Genomic DNA, 8,014 nt, shown 5'->3' on the forward strand with positions numbered 1-8,014 from the left:
ACTGTGACGAGCACTTAAAAAAATTGACAAGTAATTTTGGATAAATGAATCAGAAACAAGTCTGTTTCAAATTTTATCAGAATGAATTAATGAGTGATAAATTATTTTTGAAGAAAGATTGATGATAAATCAGCTTACAGATGAATAGAATTTTAACAGGTAAAGAAGGCATTCCAAGAAAAGACATGAGCATGTGTTGAGTATCTGGGAAAGAAAAAAGTCCTGTTCTAAAACTCAGTAATTCTTGGCAAAAGATAATGTCAACAAAGCTGGGGGAAAATGCTGGAACTATGTGGTGAAGAATTTTATATTTCAGTCAAAGTAAATGTTATTTCATTAGAGCTTAAAACATATGTCATTTTATTTTTAATTATTCTTTTCATTTCAAAATAAAAAAGGTAAAATGTTTGTCCATTTATAAGGTGGTAACAAGTACAAAGTAGAACAATTCATTTAAATACAGGTATGAATACTCTTTAAATATAAGGAATTTAACTTAAGGCATTAAATTAAATAGTTAAATTAAGACATCTTTGTTTATTGGAGAATAAAATTCCTGGGTGCTTAAATATATTAAGGAAGGGCAAAGACTGCATAGAGATACAGCATGGGAGATTTACTGCACTATTCTATTATTATTTAATGCAATGTTTTATATTTCTTATCAGACGATACCACCAAATCTTTGCTGTTCTAAGGTCATTCCTCTGTCATTTTAGCAATAAAGAACTGTGTGTTTGTATTAATGAAAGAAGGAGTAAGTACAAAAAGTTTTGCTAAATAATGTACTTTGCCAAAAATTATTTTTTTAATGGAGATTTCTAATTTTTAATTAATGGTATGTGGATGGTTGGGAGTGAATAAAAGTCCTTGGTGCCACATAATATAATTCATATCGTATAAGGCATTGGGCAGAGAGATATTCTCTTTAGGTCAAAAAAATAAACATTGAAAGCTAAATATTTTCAAATAAATTCAAAATGTACAGAGTTAATCTAGTAGAGTTTAGTTACATACATTTGGCTTTCAATTATATAATTAGGTTACCTTTTTAAGAAAATCACCAAATGATATCATTGTGTTCTATGTGGAGCAGATGTATTTGTCATACAAAAATATTAATACTAAATAATAAGATTGTCAAATTTATCTGTATAATAAAATGATCTTAGGATATTTCTTATGATACATAGTATTTATTGCTATTCCAGGCATTACAGTGTAGTACCTAGGCTTATGTGTTTCAGTCAACCACAACTTGATTTTCTACTTAGCCATGATGTTCATTATCTGAGCAAGTCAGGGCTAATTATTTTACTGCACTGAGTCTCAAGTTCCTTGTGTGAAAAGTTGAGATAAGTAATTTTGGATAAATAAATCAGAAAATAAATGCATTTTTCAAATTTCAACAGAATGAATTAATGAGTGATAAATTCTCCTTGAAGAAAGACTGATAATAAATCAACAAATCAAGTTGTAGGTGATTGAAACACATAATCTTAAGCACTACACAAAGTGCCTACACAAAGAGTGTTAGATATTAAATGATATATATACAGTAATGAGAGATGATGGCATATAGTAAGTGCCTAATAAAAGTGGTTATTAAAACAACACAGTGTTGGGACACTGTGGCCCATGTGGGCCTCCAGTGATGTCAGGATGCCTTGGGTACCAGACCTCTCACCATTGGCCACAAGTCTCACAGGGCTGGACAAGGATGGGAATCAGGCCAGATGAGCTATCCTATTAGACTTTGAATGAAAGCTCCACAAGATGGCAGCAGCTGGAGTCAAGGCACAAGGAGCTTGGTGTAGTGACTTATCTAGTTGCACTTGATATTCTTTGGGAAATATGTAGAAAAGAAAGTACACAAGTAAATTGATTTGAATCACCAAAAGGATCTAAACAATTATGATGTGGACTACTTGTGTGACTACAAGGTAGTGAAGAATACAGAATATTACTTATAAAATGAAAATGATGGCTAAATTCTACAAATACTTAGAAACCTTTGCAAAATCTCAAATGCCCATAACTGGTTCAGTAATTCTTTAATAATGAGCATAGTTATCTCAGGTAAAGAAAGGCAAAGCAATAACTCTCAAAGACAATAACAAAACTTTGCAACCTGCCATTGCTGAGTACATTGTAAAGAAGGCTAAACGAAGGATAGTTCTGCAGAGATGGCAAGACAAACGACATGGATGAATCTGGAGAACATCATTCTCAGCAAACTGACACAAGAACAGAAAATGAAACACCGCATATTCTCACTCATAGGCGGGTGATGAAAAATGGGAACACATGGACACAGAGAGGGGAATACTAAACACTGGGGTCTATGGGGGGAAAAGGGGAGGGCCAGTGGGAGGGGGAGGTGGGGAGGGATTGCCTGGGGAGAAATGCCAAATGTGGGTGAAGGGGAGAAAGCAAACAAAGCACACTGCCATGTGTGTACCTATGCAACTGTATTGCATGCTCTGCACATGTACCCCAAAACCTAAAATGCAATAATAAAAAAATAAAGATGAACTCAACAGAAGATGGAATAACAAAGGAGTGATATTTGTTGAAAATAGTGTTCACGTAAAGGCCCCACCTTCAGACTTCTGCCATATTCATGAATACAAACCAGCTCCTGGAATTTGCTAAGTAAAGAAAGCTACCTTTGGTTGTTTATGCATAGATTGCTTCCTTGAAAAATGTTGTCCTGCTGACGCTGGAGTTCTTTTGACAAATAGTAAAAACCAACAAATTAAGATCACACCTATTTCTCCCATCTATAAATGCATCTTAAGCTGTCAGTGTGGACCTGACTATACCAATAGGATTGTACATAAAAACACACAGTAATTTACTTTGTATCTTACACAATATCAGGGACCAAGGCTGGGGTACAAAAATCCTTGTGAAGATTAAAAGAATGAGTTTTGTCATGGAATATGTTGGAGAGGTAATCACAAGTGAAGAAGCTGAAAGATGCGGGCAGTGATATGACAAAAAAAAAAGGATCTGGACTATGAATCTGATTAATTCACAGTGGATGCAGCTCAGTATGGAAGTGTATCTCATTTTGTGAATTATAGTGGTAACCCAAAAGTTCAGGTGTTCAATGTTTTCATTGATAACTTGATACTTGCCTTCCCTAAATAGCATTGCTTTCTATGAGAAATATAAATGCTGAAGAAGAGTTGATTTTGACTATCAAACGAAAGGTTCTAGAGATATATATTTAGACCGTATTGAACACAGCTCAGCCCTCAGCCAAAAAGAGGGTCAGAACTATATGTAAATATGGAGCTGTGACTTGCAGAGGTTACCTCAAATGAATTTTCAGGAAATAAAAATGATACTTGCAGTTTGTTTCTTTGTGTTTTCTAATGTTGTCACTAAATAATAAGTATTTGAAATCTTTTTTTAAATATTATCAAGGTTATAACTATGTTAATTTACAATTCATGGTTCATGAATTTGCCAAATGCATTACTGATGCCTCTGGAGAGAGGGCCATTGAGTTGCATAAACTGATCTGAAGTCTACATGTTTAGCACTTAGAGACCAAATATGGAAAAGAAACTATTTATAGCTCAGCAAATGCATACTTACTTAAGAAGTCAATGTGAATAGAGAAATGCCTTCTGCAGTGTCTGAAAAGCATTAAACTGATAACAATTGCTGAGTGATCATTCAACTTGCTGTACTCTTTGAACTCAGATAAATAGAGTTAATTCAATTTGGGAAAATCTACAAGTTCTGTTATTGTTACTATATTGTCATTCCTATTTAATACTCACTGTACTTTTATTTGAGACAAATAGATAATATTGAATTTTTTACTGTATTTTCTACTTTTTCATTGCCATCTGAATGACATATAAACTTAAGGTATGACATTAAATGTAAAACTTTTTAATTAAAAATCTATCTAAAATATAATTTCATTAAAGATTTTTTAAATTTCAAAATATATTTGATTAGATCTATGTAAAATGTAACTGTTATTAAAATATTCTGTGGTTTTGGATAGCATTTATTTCCTATACATATTCAAAACAGTTAAATATATTTACATATTAAAATATTTTATATATAACATATACAATACATATATGTGAATATATGTATATATTTATCAATGCTTTTAAGAGGAGACATAGTAAATATAGATGATTTTGCATCCTCAAAATTGCAAATTAGTCTGTGAGATAATTTTATGGTGAACAATGTTAAGGAACTACACATAAAATCTTTCTCACTAGCTGGCTCACTGCTGAGGCAGGACTATAATTTCAGCCCTGTGGGAGGCTGAGATGGGAGGATTGTTTGAGGCCAGTAGTTTGATGCAAGCCAGGGCAATACCTGTTTTTACAAAAACAATAAAAATAGCCAGGCATGGTGGCACTCACTGGTATTACCAGCTACTCAGGAGGCTGAGGAAGGAGGATCACTTGAGCCCAGGAGCCCAGGAGTTTGAGGCTGCAGTGAGCTGGTGCACCATTGCACTCCAGTCTGGGTGACAGAGTGATACTCTGTCTCAAAAAAAAAATCTCTAAATGATTTTGATTTTTTTTTTCTTTTTTATTGTACTTTGGGCTCTGGGGTACATGTGTACTTCCTGCATCCTGCAGGATTGTTGTGTAGGTACATACATGTCATGGTGGTTTGCTGTCTCCCTGCCCGCAAACCCATTGCCTACATCAGGCATTTCTCCCGGTGTTATCCCTCCCCATCCACCCCATCCCCCACCACTGTCCCTCTCCTGTCCTCCCCTCCACCCCCCACCTAGCAATGTGAGTGTTGTTCTCATCCCTGTGCCTAAGTGCTCTCATTGTTCATCATTGGCCTATGAGTGAAAATATGCAGTGTTTGGTTTTCTGTTCTGTCAGTTTGCAGAGAATAATGGTTTCTAGATTCATCCATGTCTCTACAAAGGACACAAACTCATTGTTTTTTATGGCTGCATAGCATTCCATGTGTAGTGTCACATTTTCTTTGTCTAGTCTATCATTGATGGGCATTTGGGTTGGTTCCAGGTCTTCACTATTGTAAACAGCACCACAACGAACATACATGTGCATACGTCTTTATAATAAAATGATTTATAATCCTTTGGGTAGATTCCCAGTAATGGGATTGCTGGGTCAAATGGTATTTCTATTTCTAGATCCTTGAGGAATTGCCACACTGTCTTCCATAATGTCAAACTAATTTACACTCCCACTAACAGTGTAAAAGTATTCCTTTTTCTCCACATTCTCTCCAGCATCTGTTGTCTCCAGATATTTTTAATGATCACCGTTCTAACTGGCATGAGATGGTATCTCAATGTGGTTTTGATTTGCATTTATCTAATGACTAATGATGATGAGCATTTTTTCATATTCTTCTTGACCACATATGTGTCTTGTTTTGTAAAGTGTCTGTTCATATCCTTTGCCCACTTTCGAATGGGTTTGCTTTTTTCTCGTGAATCTGCTTTAGTTCTTTGTAGATTCCGGATATTAGCCCTTTGTCAGATGAGTAGATTGCATAAACAAAGAAGCTTGTTTTAGAAAAAATTCTAAATATTATTTGCTCAACTATCTTTATCCCTTATTCTACTTTTTATGTGCATGAGATAACAGTTATGGCTATTTTCATAAAATGGAAATGCCAAATATGCATCAAATTATGTTGCTCCCCTATTCAAAATTTGTATTATTTTCTCATCACACCAAGATAAAATTCAAAAACACCATGGTTTACAGAGAACTATGTGATTAAGCACTTGGACTCTTCTCTTTCTTAACCTCTTTTCTTCAAGTTCACTGCACTTCAGCTATATAAAGTGTTTCTCCCTTTTCCGTTGATGTTATCAATATGTGAAATTCATTTTCATCAAATAATTGTAGCTTTATTCATGTCTCTTGTCAAAATTCACTTTCCCATTCTATCTAAAACAGCATTCCTGTTGAACTTCTTTGTTCCTTCACTCCTTATTTTTTCCCTTAACATTGAACACCTATTACCTGCAACTATATATCTTATTTATTTGATTTTATGCCTCCAACCAAAATCATTAATAAAAGTTCCATGAGAACATATATGTAATTTCTTTCTCTTTACTGTGATAACTCTCAGTACCTAAACTGTGACCAAAATTTAGAACTCAAATATTTATGAAATATTTTTCACTCAGTTCATTGTAAGTCATAATTTAATGACATCCCAAACAAGTACAGAATTGAATAAGATTTAAATGAAATCAATTTTGAGTTTCTCCAGTTTTTACCTTCTCCATAAATGCAATATATGGATATAAAGATAATTATGTACTTAAACTATTAAATCTGAGGTAGTAGAAATCTATGTCTTGATTAATATGTATCCTTCTCAACCAATGAGAAAAATGAAAATGAATAAAAGGAGGGGGATTATGTCTTGGCTTATTTCTTTTTTGTTGTTGTTGTTATGTGAGACAGAGTCTCCCTCTGTCACCCAGACTGGAGTGCAGTGGTGAGATCTTGGCTCACTGTAATGTCCACCTCCCAGGTTCAAGTGATTTTCCTGCCTTAGCTTCCCCAGTAGCTGGTACTACATGTGTGTGCCATCGTGCCCAGCTAATTTTTGTACCTTTAGTAGAGATGGGGTTTCACCATATTGGTCAGGCTTGTCTAGAACTCCTAACCTCAGGTGATCCACCTGACTCGGCTCCCAAAGTGCTGAGATTGCAGGCATGAGTCACCGCACACAGCTTGACTTATTTCTAAAATAATACATTGATTTAAAAATGTTTCAAAGAGCCCTAAATGTTGTAGAGACATTATACATCCCAACTCATTTTGGTTTGAAGAGTTCAGATCATGTTTTGGTTTTAATTAGTAGAAATTAAACCTGTATTATTTCTAATTGAATCTCTTGTTTTATTTTTAGGTTGGTGCAAAAGTAATGGCAAAAACCAAAATTACATTTGCACCAACCAAATATTAGTAGTCATTTTGGTAACCTAAACAATTACCCAGGTGTAATTTTTTCTTATTTTCATCTCTGATAACCCAGGGTTACTAGAAAAACAGACTCAGCAAATACAACATAATTTAAAGTCTTGTTGAAATAAAGCATATAATTAATGTTATTTTTTCTTTCCCACTTGCTACACTGCAATTGAAGTGTGGCTGTTAATTATAAGTTTCACATGCTAACTCTACATGTTTGATTAATCTAGGGATTTGAATGGTTATTATAGCAAATTGGCATGTTCTTATAAAAAACAGAATTCACAATCTCTTACTCTCTATTTACTCAAAGGATAAATTTTATGACTGTGTTATTACCACCAACTGAATTTGATTTAAGAGATATAATGCTCCTCTTTAAAGATATGACTTTCATAATAATTGATGCAAGGGAGACCTGTAGCAGCATCTGCTCATGCTGAAATCTTAAATCAATGATTTGGCTTCATTCCCAACTAAAAGGTATATCTGCATTGATTATTATTATTTTGCTACCAAGAAAAGAAGGTAGCAAACATAAGGATAGAACATAAGGGGCACTCACCTCGAGTTCTCCAAATATTCATAAAGTGATACAATGTTTGCAAAAATATAGAAGTAATGTTTCACTTATTCACCCTGTTTTGCCAAGCAAACTCAAATGAATGGAGTCATAGGTGATAATAAAGTGCAAGGTGAATGTTAGTCAGGATAAAATGATACTTGGCTGTGAACCACAAGCCAAAATTCCTGACCATTTGCTTAGTTCTGCCACAGACTTGCAAAAGAGACATTTAGAAAAGTTATGTAAAACAAAAATCTTCCTATATTTAGAGTAAGGCATAGTACCTTGATTTAGTCAACGATCCTCGAGCAGCCACTGAGTGCAATTGGCAGAAATGGGTTGAGTGGTTTCTGGATACCCTGAATGCATACTCTCTAGACTGACATACTAAAGGAAGGCAATCCCAAGGTAAAAGACATCAAGGAGAAAAAATGCAGTAAGATATACAGAAGTATCAATTAAATCTATACCC

At 34.3% G+C, this 8,014-nt stretch overlaps 1 pseudogene; it reads left to right on the forward strand.

Moving 5' to 3' along the window:
• The first annotated feature begins 1,776 nt into the window (after positions 1-1,776).
• On the forward strand, positions 1,777-3,384 carry LOC100409468 (histone-lysine N-methyltransferase SUV39H2 pseudogene; annotated as a pseudogene).
• The last annotated feature ends 4,630 nt before the right edge of the window (positions 3,385-8,014 follow it).

This window comes from Callithrix jacchus, chromosome 4 (assembly GCF_049354715.1).
Source record: "Callithrix jacchus isolate 240 chromosome 4, calJac240_pri, whole genome shotgun sequence".
In the NCBI taxonomy this organism is placed as follows: Eukaryota; Metazoa; Chordata; class Mammalia; order Primates; family Cebidae; genus Callithrix; species Callithrix jacchus.